Below are 13,344 nucleotides of genomic sequence, written 5' to 3'. Positions count from 1 at the left end.
AGCCTGGGCTACCAATTGAGTTCCAGGAAAGGCGCAAAGCTACACAGAGAAACCCTGTCTCGAAAAACCAAAAAAAAAAAAAAAAAAAAAAAAAAAAAAATATGTCTTTATCCTTGGTAGGGTGGTCATATTTATTTATCTTGTCATCAAGCTCAGACATTCTGTCCTCTTCTTGATCCATTCTATTGGCGAAGACTTTCCATGGAACTTTTCTATTTGACCTATGATGTTCTTCATTTTTAGCATTTTAATTTGTTTTTTCTTCAATATTTCTGTCTTTATTGAGTTCCTCTTTCATGTCTTGTCTCAGATTATTTCATTCAACTATTTATTTGTTTTCTCTTATGGTTTGCTCAAAAGTTCATTATCTTCTTTGATTTGTCTGTGACTTCATACAATGTACTCACATTGGAGGCCATAATTGTGGGATTCTTAATTTATGGAAGAATTATTGCTGTCTTGATCTAGAGGTATGTTGTTGACTGACTGTACTATTTATGTATTTTAAATTATTCTTATTCTTTCAAAGGGAATGATAATACTGCTCAGGAGGGACTATGTAGTGTTTGGTTTTTTCTCAGACAGTTACCTGGGCACCAGGCCTAACCTTATGCTGTTAGAATATTCTCTTGAGAGCCAAGCATTGTCAGAGGATAAGCCCACAATGAAAGAACAGTACTAGAACAATAAAAAATTAGTCCCCCTTAAATGCCAGTCATTTTAGGAAGCAAAAGGTCACTGATGATATGAACACTAATGTATAAGTTACTTGGAGTATGAGTGAAAGGGCAAGATAAAAGAAGAGTTAAAAACAACACAAAATAATATAAAACAAAGACAAAACCCCAAACAACCAGAAACCCTCTTACCATTGCCACTGATTTCTATTGGGCCAGTACAGAGAAAGTGGGGAGAGAAATGTATGTTTAAAAGGAAATCATGGGGGCAGAGGAGGAGGGAGGGAGGCAGTCTTGACTGAAGATTGGCTGAGAAGGGAGGGGTAACTCAAATGATGTCCCTTGTGCCCTGCTCTCAGGAGGCGGAGACACACAGATCCTGAATACCTGGACAGCCTAGGTTCTTTGTCCCTGGCATGGACAAGCACACTCAGACATACATGCACACACCCATACAACACACACACACACACACACACACACACACACACACACACACACACACACACCCCACAGAGGTTGAAAAAAGAGGAGAGTTTGTTTTTTTTAAAGTTGCCCGTTTTATCAAATGTTTCTTTTAGAAGATTAAAAATTTTAAAAAGCTCAAAAGTCTCTTTAAAGCAAATACAACCATGTTTCCGTTAAGATACATAGGAGTTAAGAGTTTACACAGAGCCGGGCGTTGGTGGCGCACGCCTTTAATCCCAGCACTCGGGAGGCAGAGCCAGGCGGATCTCTGTGAGTTCGAGGCCAGCCTGGGCTACCAAGTGAGCTCCAGGAAAGGCGCAAAGCTACACAGAGAAACCCTGTCTCGAAAAACCAAAAAAAAAAAAAAAAAAAAAAAAGAGTTTACACAGATAGGGTTGATATTCAGATCTACTACTGACCATGAACTTGAGAAAAGTATTTTGTATATAACATGGAAACGCTATTGTGGGTTTCAAGTGGTTGTTGCATACAAAACACTGAATCATGTCTGGTACAGGATCAATAGTCAATAGATTCTGTTTTTTATTATCATCCTATACTGTTATTTTTTTGAGAATGTTTTATAAAATTTTGTATGTTCAACTTTACAGAATTTTTATCCAAATATATCTCCCATTTCTGACTGAAGTCAAGTCTCTTAGGAATTGTTTTACCTGACATACACTCTCCAGTCCTTTTCTTGTTGTGGTACCAATACCCAGGAAACCTTGGGCAGAGGGTGGCAAGATGTTATTAGTTTTTGATGGAGCCTTCTACTCCAGCATATTTGCTCAAGAATGCTGTTCATGTGCCATCCTGAGCTACTATCCTCTCTGTCTCTGTCTGTCTGTCTGTCTGTCTATGTCTTTTCTCTCTCCCCAAAACTGTTTTAAATGAATTAAAAGGTGAGTCACTAACATAGTGACATATGCCTGGGGGAGTCATGGTCAGAGGCAGGCCTGGGAAGCAGCTGGAACATCTTCCTTGCTTACCTCTCATCCTATGGAAGAGGAGCTCTCTTGGCTTGGTGGTCCCCTGCCTTGAGAGTGCCAGGGCATCTTTAGGGTGTATTTGAGTGAAACAATCAGAGTGAGCTAGAAAGAAGACAGCCTTTGGAGCCCTCCTCCAAGTCATTCTTTGTCATGAAAAGGGAGCCCCAGCCCTGGCATCATATCCCCTTCTCCTCCAGTGTCCCTGCTCCATATCTCCATGTCTCTTCCTCCATATCTATGGAAAGGGTCCCCATAACATAAAGAACAGTCCACCATACAACACTACAGTCACACATGTTTGAGAGTTCCCAAGACAACCCTTAAGTTGGATAGTTGACTCATGGCTATACCCACAGTTATGAGTTATAGAAAGGAGCTGAGTCTGGGGCCTTGGCCAGGAGAGTTTCCCAACACAGAATTCTGCTTATGCTTTCCCAAAGAGGTTAGGGATGGTGCTGCTTCTCCCAGCAGCAATGTCTGATGCACACACAGGTTCTGGACAGCCAGAGCAGCTTGTATACACCCGTTATTAGAGCCCCGTCACTGAACAGGCATGGCTGACTTCATGGCTGGCCCCAGTTTCCAGTCATCTACATGCTGTGCTGATACCACATGACATAAATCCTTAGCTCTTCCTATCTGGAGTGGCCCAGGGCTCCCAGACAAACAAAAACATTCCTGTCAGTCCTAGCATTCCAAGAGCTTTAGCGTTTCCTTCCCACTAGTGGACCAAAGACCAGTCCTTTCTCAGGCAGGGTTAATTCCTTCACTGCAGAGCCCTGATGAACAGTAACTTGCGTTTCTGACCATCCGATCAACTGGAAGAAATGATTTTAGACCTCGGTGCTCCTCTTTCTTTTGGCTCAGCTTTCTTTACGGCTGACAGCAGAGCTCCTGAGTTTTAGAATAGTGCCCGATCTACCCAGCATGTCTGTTAAGTGACACACGCACACACATGTGAATGAGTACGTTTTCGTTTTGTTTAGGTTTTTTTTTTTTTTTGGTGTAAGACAGTGGTCACCTTCTTGTGATGTCATCGTTGACAATTTCCTTTGTCCTGATGGGTTTCAGGGAGTAGAGATGCCACTTTTGGAGAGACAGTCCTCTTGGCTTACAAAGAAGGCAACACAGGAATACTGAGTCACCTGTCTGCCAGGGATGGACAGACAGAAATGGCCTCAGGGTGTAGGCTTCCCAACTTCTGAAACTTCTCTCAGCCACATGCCTTGGTTCTTCTTGCCTTGCAAAAATAACAAGCAAATAGTGACTTCTTAATGAATTTGTACTAAATTGCAAGTGTCCCTTATCAGGGACATGGTACAGCAGCTTGCCTGTGGTGATATGGTAAGTCAGAAACCCATTAGCCTCAAAGATGAAATAGAACAGAACAATGGGGAAGATGTGTGGATTGGCTGTGGTGGGTACCCCAAAATACCCCTCAAATGGACACTGCTCCTCTCTGACAGTGGAGGCTTCTTATCACATGTTGCCTTTGGAGCCCAGACTGTCCAGCTGTTGTCTCCAGGGCATTCTGAACACTACAGCTTCAAAGGAAAGTTCCTGTTGAGGTGCGTAGATGCTTATTCCTCAAACAGTATGTCCTAACTGGTTGTGTTGTGGCACACCATAATCTTGGCTCTCTCAAGGCTGAGGCAGGAGGATTTTGAGTTGAAGGCCAGACTGGGCTACATAGTGAGGCTCTGTCTGAAAATAAATACACAGGACAGATGTTGTGTTACCTGATAACTAAGATGATAGGAGATGACAAGAGCAGCCTGTTCAGGGGTCCAGAAGGAACAGTATGACACAGCATATCACATATGAGTTGCTCAGCCCAAGCTCTTGGTGTCTGAGCTCTCATCACATTTGTGAGCCAAGAGTAACCCTGAGATGAACACTTACTCAGCACTTGCTATACCCTGGCCATTTTCTAGGTGTGTGATAGACGGCAGAGCATTTTATTCTCCACTATGCCTGGTGAGGTTAGCATCGTAAGCTGACATGCAGAGAGGCTAGGTAACCTGTCCATGTTCACCCAGTTAGTCAGTGGTCCTGTGGTCCAAACACCAGCAGTTTAGCTTGAGTCCAATAGATACATTGACTACTTCCTCCCTACTACACCCAGCTGTGGTTAAAATACTTAAATTAAAATGAACTTTGAAGAGGAGTCACTTTAGCGGTTTCTTTTTTGTGTGAGTGGGAATGGCATATTGATGCAGGTCTCATTCTGTAGCTCAGGCTATTTTCAAACTCTTAGCAATCCTCCGGCTTCAGACTCCCGAGTTCTGAGATTATAAATATACAGCACCATATCAATTTTCCCCTTCTTTTCCTTCTTTTTTTCTTGATATGTGAAAGATTTTTCTTGGGTAGATACAGCATACATGTCTAACTCTCTCCAGATAGGAAGTCCACAACAGACCAATGTATGGATAATACCAAAGTCCGACTTGGTGAACCATTAAGTTTTATTGGGATTACTTACAGGAATATGAGTGTGGGGTTACTTATAGGAGCAGAAATGACTCAGAGACAGCTGTGTCACCAAAGCCCACACCAATATGGGTGACAGCTCACAAAGCTGGGAACCTAGAGCACACTGCACAGCCTATAGGCAGCTCAGCAGGTTGGAGAGTGTCCTTTCCAGGTGTCTCTGTTGGTCTGAGCCTCTTCCAGGCAGCTTAACTGTTTTTTGTTTCTTCTAGACAGTTTAACTGTTCTCTGCTTCTTCCAGGCTGTTTGCCTGGTCTCGGAATCCTCTTTGTAGCTTGGCTTGTCAGAGAGTGAGGCTGAACAGTCTTACCAGTTTTCTCCTGAGGAGGGAGGGACTTAGTGAATTTAATCAGTTTCAGGAACTTCCTGAAGCTACTTTGCATTGTCCAGTTCCTGTCTTAAGGAGCTTCCCAGATGAGTTTCATCTCCACTTAGAACAATGCTGTTGTTTCACCTTCCTGAAAACATCCTGCCTTAAGGAATTTTCCTCAAAATGGAAGACTTAATGGGGGAGGGGGATGGATGACACAAGAGCTAGGACAATAGCTACACAACCCTTCCTTCCTTCCTCTCTACCCCACCCTCTCGCCTTCTCTCACTTTCTCCTTCCCTTTCATTCTCTCTCTCTCTCTCTCTCTCTCTCTCTCTCTCTCTCTCTCTCTCTCTCTCTCTCTCTCTCTCTCCTCTCTCTCTCTTTCTCCCTCCCTCCCCCCTTCCTTCTCTGTGGTGCTAGGGACAAAATCCAAGCCCTCGCGCAGGCTTAATGCTGTATTTGTTTTCTCTTTGGCAACACATTAGCATAATGCAGTGGCTTTGCACACAGAACCCAGTTTTGAACGGGAGGGTTGGTTGTGCCAGAAGTCAGTAGACTCAGTCCACAGTGTTGAGGGCTCACTCCGGTCCTCCCCTCCAGGTATCCCCAGGTGGAAACCACTCAGCCGGCCCAGGCTTCCATCTCATCCCAGGCTTCTTCTCAGCCCTGGCTGTTGGGAGAATTCAGTTCCTTGTGGTGGTAGATTTGAGAGCCTAGAAGTCCCAAGGGCTGCCCACACTGCCCTCTGTCTGTGGGCCTGTTATGGCAGCAGCTTCCTCAGGGCCAACAGTGGATGATCTGGCTGAAAGGGCTCCCAAGGATGGCAGGGCTGTCCCAGAGAGTTTGCTTAGAATCACAGAATCTTTTCATCTCTGCCATGGATCTGAGCCACACACGCTCTCAGGGCACAGACCTAGCAAGGATCTTGGGGGCCACCTTTGGGGTAACACTACCTTTGGAAAATGTCTCCACAGGATTAGAATGGGGGGAGGGAGGAGCCTCCATTCTCTTTCCCATTCAACAGCGGGTAGAAGCTGCTCCCTCCTCAGCCCGCCACCTTACTACACCACCAAGAGCCACTCAGGTATGCCAGATTGTCTTATCTTAAAAATCCTTCTTCACATCTCCCCAGCCCCTGTGCCAAGTCCTCAGGCCCTGACCCACCGTGACGACATATCAATCCTATGTCCTTCTTGGGCACCTAGGGATGGTGCCAGAGAGGCAGGGTGTCACCGAGACCTTAAGGGCAGTCAGTGAAAAGTCTGTTGGCCACGTCAGGAGGAAGTGATCTGGTTTATGTCACCTCTGCCCTCGCTGGCATTCTCCGTGTATCTGGCAGCAGCCGTGGCCCCGAAGCGTGACATTCCCCATGCTCAGATCCCTAGCCTCAGAGTTCTGGGTCAAACTGCCTCCTTCATGCTGGCCTTTGACCATTGTCCCTGCCTCCCCTGTTACATCACCGAGCTAACCACAAGTTGTCCCTGTGAAATCGGGCAGCAGGTGAAAGAGGGGCTGGAACAGCAATGTTTGTGCTAGGGGGCAAAGTCACAGGCTAGTTCCTTCTGGGGGTCGGGGAAGGGCTGCGTGTTTGCTTAGGAGATAAGGCTCCCTTGTGTTGTTTGGTAAGATCAACACTGAGAAGAAAGGCAGGGAGCCACACTGTCCCAGCAATTACAAGTGCTGGAAAGACTCCCCACGGTGAAGCGCTAGGAGTGGGGGGCATGGTAGAGTTGGCCAATGGTTAGGGTCAAGAACGCATCCATGGCCTTTGAAGCCGCTCACTCTGCCATCTCTCAGCATCCAGCCTAACCCCGTGCCTCTGCGATCCCAGCACACAGCTTCTCCCACACTCTAACACAGAGCACTTGGCTTTTTTCTCTAGGGGTGGAGGGGCGCTTCTGAGTCCCCCTCGGTTCTTCATTTTTTCATCCATCCAACCAATATTCATTTAAAGCTGGAAAGGCATCGTTTGTCTTGGGGACACTGACACTATCCAAAGTCTACACATTTAGTATAGTGGGTGAGACAGAAAGCAAACAAAGGAAGATAGCTGCAGGGTAGTCAAGAGGGCTGGGAGCCAGGGGCTGGGGGCTGGGGGGCGGGTGTTAGCTCAGCGTTGCCTGTCATTCTTTCCCGGAAGGTCCTGAACCCTCTGAATCCCATCCCTGCAACTGCTCCCAACAGCCAGGCTTGGTAGGACTTGTATGAGGTGGAGGAGCTTGTACCTCTCAAAGTGCTTCCCAGTCTGCTGCAAAGGGAGCGAAGCAATGTTGCTCTCACTGTGCTAACGGATGCGCTTTATTTTGTTGTTTTTTTTTTCACATCAGAGATAGAAACCCAGGGGTTGTGCATGGAGGCAAGCTCTTTAATCATGGCGATGCACACCCCTATCCTAAAGGATCCTATTTTATAATCCACATTATTAAAAAAAAGAGAAAGAAAGAAAAGAAAAGAGCTTACAAATGGTCATTTACAGAAGGCTTGTAAAAAAAGACCCCTGGTCACAGGCCCATCCTAAAAGGTCCTTCAACCTGTGGAATGCAAGGGCGGTGTGTCACTGTGGACATTGTATATGCATACTGCAATTTTTCATGTTGCACCTAGGCTCATGCCCCCTTAGATCAAAGGTTAACTCTCATCTCCCCCTGGAAACTCAGAAATAAAGCTCTTAAGTGGGGGCTAGCCCCCAAGGAAGAAATACTGTTTTTAGTGTCATCTCAAAAGCCAAGACTTTATTCAGCCCCGCCAGGTCGGAGAATCACACTCAGTACACGCTGCTGGAATGCACATCTTACAACACACCCCTTCGCCACGTTCTGGCCCTTTCCAGGCAAGCACTCTGCCGCTAAGCCACATCCCAGCTCACCCCCTTCCCCTTTCCTGACGGCTGTGCTTTCCAGGGGCCTGCTGAGGGTGTGTTTCTCTGCCTTCTGTCCTTACCATGGGAATTTCTAGGTAGAAGAACAAACAGTTGGAAACGAGAAAGGGAGAGGTTGGGCAGCCGGGAGCTTTGTGTGAAGACGAAAACATCTGATTCCATTCCTTACTGAAACCCCATTAGAGCGCCAGGAGAGGGGTTTTTAAAGGCACAAACCCACATCAGTAGGGAAAATTCGAGAGTGGAAAACAGCAGTCAAACTGGAAACCCGCGATGCAACTAGATAAGGGGTAATTTACTCCGCAGACCCAGAAAACGGAGAGAAAATGGAATCCTAAGCCAATAGTACAGAATGTGGGAAACCAACTCAATTTGTAAGCCAGAATCCCCAGAAGGCTCTAGAGTTGGCAGCACCAGGCACTTCTAGAAGTGGAGGTGAGGGCGAGGAGAGATAAAATTAGAAGGACTGGCTGGAGGCCTGTTTGGGAAGCAGTCTCCATCTTCCTCCTGTGCGTCTGAAACAGGGTAGCCGCCTCTCCCCTAATCCGGAAGAAGTTGATGGAGGGGGGGGAGGGCAAGATCAACGATGGAAGCCTGGGGGAGGCAGGGGCTCCAGAGGACGGGGGACACTGAGGTCTGGGGCTCCAGAAGACAGGGGACACTGAGGACCGGGGCTCCAGAAGACAGGGGACACTGAGGTCCGGGGCTCCAGAAGACAGGGGACACTGAGGTCCGGGGCTCCAGAAGATGGGGGACACTGAGGTCCGGGGCTCCAGAAGACAGGGGACACTGAGGTCCCCCACCCCCAGCAATCTGTTAGTCAGATTGTCACTCTTTGGGTAGGAACTTGGTATAGTCCCCTCTGATGATATGATGGCCCCAAAGGAAAGACTTACAGGCACTGATATGGAGTTCCACAAGGAAAAGGGCCAGACTCACTAAGTTGAGAAGGGCCCTGCAGCCCCGAGTGTGCAGTAAGTTTCTTTGTCTCCTGGACTTAAATAACGTGTATTATTTATACCCTCTTAAAGTGGGGCTGGCACATGGCTGTTGCACAGTATTAGTTCAGGATTTAAAAAAAAAACATGCTTGTAAAGTAAATAGCACTGTGTGAAATGACACTGTGCACACATTAGGACAGATGCTTTGGTTTGTTTTTTGTTTGTTTGGTTTTTGCTATAGATAGATAAATCAGGCTGGAGAGATAGCTCAATCCGTAGAATAACTTTGTCACAAGTGTGAGGACCAAAGTTCAGTCCTCAGCACCCATGTGAATATGTGCTGGGAAGGCAGAAGGGGGGGGGGGCGCCGGGATCCCTGGGAGATCCTGCCAGATGTTGCAGCCCGATTGGTGAGAGAGACTATTTCAGAGAAAGCCGACTACATTCCTGAGGAAGACATCAGACTTTCTCGAGCTCTCACACATGCAAACACAAGTGCGCTTGCACTCCCGTAACAAACAAATGCCCATGCACACACACACACACACACACACACACACACACACACACACACACGCAGACAATTTCTCCAGGACAGACAAGATTTATCAGAAGGAAATCTCCTAATATGAACAATAGCCACAAAACAAGCAGAAAATGGGCTTTTTAAAGGGACTTTGCCACTTAGAACAAGAAACATCACCACCCTAAACCCATAACTGATGTTTACATGGTTATAGACATATATCTACATGGAAATACATAATATCATATTAAATTATAGACATATCCACATGGAAATATATAATATCATATTAAAGTATGCTTATGTGTACATACATGCCCACATAAAGAATTCTTGGCATTTCAAATTAAGAGAGTAAATCTGAAAACTAGGAAGTTAGAATTGAAGAACTCTCCCAGAAAACAAAGTAAAAAAGTTATGGTTTGAACAAAATAAAGATAAGGTGCCTAAGCCAGTCCAGGATTTCACAGAACAAAGTATAAAAGCTCCAGGAAGTAAGAAAAAGGAGAACATAAAGGAGGAGAAGAGTCAATGAAATGATTCCGTGAAGGACTGGAGCCACAGCTCAGTGGTCAAGGACACGGGCCAGCGGTGGACAAGACTGGAGTTTAGTTTCCAGCCACACCCACACTGGGCAGCTCACAAACCTCGCCAGGGGATCCCAAGCCCTCTTCTGGCTTCTGAGCAGACATCTACATACAGATGCACAGATACTGACACACACACACACATAAATGAAAATAATAAATCTTTTTTTTTCTAAGTGCTGTAAAATTCCCACACCTAACACCCTTTTCGTCATGGGAAGCCCATGAGTGTCCTAAGGGACTCTCACAGAGCCGTACAGCTAGAAATTTCAGAACACTAGATTCAAGTAGATCTTGTCATCACCAGGAAGAAGATGAAAACCAGATACACTGTGATAAGAATCAGGAAGGCAGGAGACTGCCGGACCACAGCACCAAAGGAAAGAAGACAGGCATTCAGAATCCTAGAGAAAAGTTTCCAGACATTGCCCAGCTGGACAACCAACCATGATGTTCCCTTATAACCGAAGCCTGAGAATTTATCCCTCCTGCACCATTTTCTGATGGTCACTCATGTGCTTCACCAGAAGGAGGGGGCTACCTCAGGAGAAGACAAACTGGGAACTCAGGAAACCAAACCACCAATTGGAATGGTGGGGGGAGAACTGGGACCCAGATACTATTGAATAGAGCAGCCTCCAGTGATGGGGGGGGGCCTGTGGCAGAAAGGAACCAGCTCAGTCTGGAGCAGGTCAGGGGGTCTCTGGAGGGCCTTCTCACAAAGATAAATTGCTAGAAAAATCAGTGCATGTGATCTTCTTGGGAGAAGACAGATCGCTACAGAGAAAATTTGGGTTGGATTGCTGAAACACAGACAATCACATAAAAAGAGAAAGAGACAGTGATTCTAGTGGACACAAAAAGGGAGGTAAAAGTAACCAGAGTGTAGCAAATGGACCAGCCACAGAGAATGTTCACCTCACTGTGATGCCGCGGAACTTCAACAGCGATCTGACCCAAAGCAGTGGTAGTGGACTAGGGAGGAGGGATGGGACCGCATAGAGGGGAGAATGCTGAGGCTCATCCACCACAGGAAGTCATCAGTTACCCATGAAGGGAAGAAGCAAAACACACAGGATGGGGATGTTTCCTGCTGCCAAATATGTAAACCCAGAAGCAATCAATAGCTGGAAGGGGTCACTTCTGGAAAGAGACATTTGAGGTAGTGAACAATGGGCTTCTGTTAGCTAGAAGAAAACTGGAAATAACTGGTTTTACAAGAGAAAGTAAGTGTAATTTATATTATATTATATTAACAAATGTATATGTAAATATTGTAAATTGCATAGATATATATGAATTTGAATAAAAGCAGAATCTGTAAAGAATTTTGTCAACTGGATTAGATGAGGAAGCACGGAGGACAACTATTAAACACATCCTTAGGTGTGTCTGTTGTGGGGGGGGGTGTCACCAGACAGAAGCACTTGAAGCAGGGAGACTTCTCCTAAATGTGGGCACTACCCTATGGGCTGGGGTGCCAGGCAAGAAGAGAACACAGAGCCTGGAGAGATGACTCAGAGGATCTAAGTTCAGTTCCCAGCACCTACCCTGGGAGGCTCACAACAGCCTGTAATTCCGGCTCCAGGACATGCAACATGCTTTTCTGTTCTCTGAAGGCACTAGCTACACTCAACATGCCCAAACACACACACACACACAGGATCAAAAGAATAAAAATCTAAAAACAGGGAGAGACTTGGGGCATGGCTCAGTGGGTAAAGATTCACTGCAGAAGGACAAGGACCCTGGACCAGATGCCAGCGCTCACAGAAGAGCCCAGGAGCAGTGGAGTTTGTCCACAATGTCAGTACTGGGGACACAAGGTTGGATGGATCCCAGGGACTTGTAGGCATGCCAGGTTCCCAATCCAGGAACTCAAGGTTCAGTGGAAAGTCCTGTCTGAAAAACTAAGGTGGTGAATGATAAGAGGTAGACCCTGCGTTGACCTCTGACCTCCATGTGTGCACACATGGGCAAGCACACCCAAACACATGTACACACACACATGCTTTTTTTTTTCTGTCAGATATTTAATCATAGAAACAAACAAACAAAAAAAAGTAATTAATCCAAGCATAAAACGGGCCCTTTTCTGTTTCTTCTCCTTTCTCGCCAGGTGGAAGGGAGCACTCCAATCAGCCCCTTCAGCTGGGCTGGCTCTAATTAGTGCGGTCATATTTGTTTTATATGCAGGTACTAAAGCCAACATCCTCTGTGTGGCCTCTTAGGCCCAACCACAACCAAGATTTCCCCGGGCAAGCCTGGGGAGGAAAGCTATGCTCACTGCAATGGATGCCGCCTGTGACCTAGGAAAAGCTGTACCCTTAGGCATTCAACCCCAAGGTCAGGAACCCCCAAACTGTTGCTCTTCTTCTTCCCTTGGCCCTGCATGGGAAGAATATACACTCTGCTCTCTGCCTTTGGGTCTTGGCACCAGTACATGCAGCTTGAAACCAGGGGACTGGACTAAATAAAGCTCACCCTAGGGCCCTAGGTGCATCTTGAAAGCCACCACCAACACAGTTCCTCTCCTGAGTTTCTGTAGGTCTTCCACCCCCAGCCTCCCCATTGGACGCACGTGCACGCTCTCCCAAAGTTTCCACGTGTGTGCCTACGCTGTGATTCAGGCTTGGTGCCTCTGGGTAGATGGAAAGTCACCAAGGGCATGGGCGCATCCTACCCCTCCGCCTCACAGCACTCACTGCAGAGCTGGCTGTGTGGCGTCGGATCAGTGTCAATCCTGTAAAGGGTTCCAGAGGTACTTTCTGAGGTAGAGAAACTTGCTCCTGAGCTTGCTTTGCTTGTTTGTTTTCCCTTCCTGTGTGTCGCCAGCATCCAGACCTGAGACGCTATCAAGCGGAGACTGCTCACGATCATTGGTGCTGCGGCAAAGGTGGGCCAGCTTTGCTTCATTGTGGGCACGATAGCCAGCCCCTACCACAGTAAGCACCGATTAGTTGTTTGTTAAATAAGTGAATACATGGATGACATCACCACTTACTCCCCATACGGAGAAGCCTCAAAGCGGTCGTTCTCAACCTGTGGGTCGCGACCCCTTTGGGGACCCTGAACGGTCCTTTCACGGGGGTGCATATCAGATACATTACAATTCATAACAGTAGCAAAATTAGTTATGAAGTAGCAACAAAGATAATTTTATGGTTGGGGGGGTCACCCCACCATGAGGATTGTATTAAAGGGTCTCAGCGTTAGAAAGGTTGAGAACCACTGACCCAGAAGGTCTGCTACAGTACAGACTCTCAAGTTTTGTTGGATGAATGAATAAATGCACTTAAAAGAAAGGCTGGTATGGGGTTTGGTAGCTACCAACACTGCCACATTGGAAAGCCTAAAGAAGCTATTGTTGCCTTCCATTCCCAGTGAGGGGCTGGAAAAACCCCTCTTCATCCTTGTTAGAAATCCCCATGGTCAGTGTAAACAGTACAATGTCTTTGGATAATGGCTT

General features: G+C 46.6%; 1 long non-coding RNA gene across 1 annotated transcript; it reads left to right on the top strand.

Annotated features, from left to right (window-relative positions):
- The first annotated feature begins 10,808 nt into the window (after positions 1-10,808).
- On the top strand, positions 10,809-12,813 carry LOC143269503 (uncharacterized). The gene is made up of 3 exons (XR_013045930.1): positions 10,809-11,101; positions 12,072-12,221; positions 12,711-12,813. It is a non-coding gene; the product is annotated as an uncharacterized LOC143269503 (long non-coding RNA).
- The last annotated feature ends 531 nt before the right edge of the window (positions 12,814-13,344 follow it).

The sequence above is a fragment of the Peromyscus maniculatus genome, chromosome 19 (assembly GCF_049852395.1).
Source record: "Peromyscus maniculatus bairdii isolate BWxNUB_F1_BW_parent chromosome 19, HU_Pman_BW_mat_3.1, whole genome shotgun sequence".
NCBI lineage: Eukaryota > Metazoa > Chordata > Mammalia > Rodentia > Cricetidae > Peromyscus > Peromyscus maniculatus.
The sequence above is the reverse complement of the archived record's forward strand: the minus strand, read 5'-3'. Positions and strand labels throughout refer to the sequence as shown.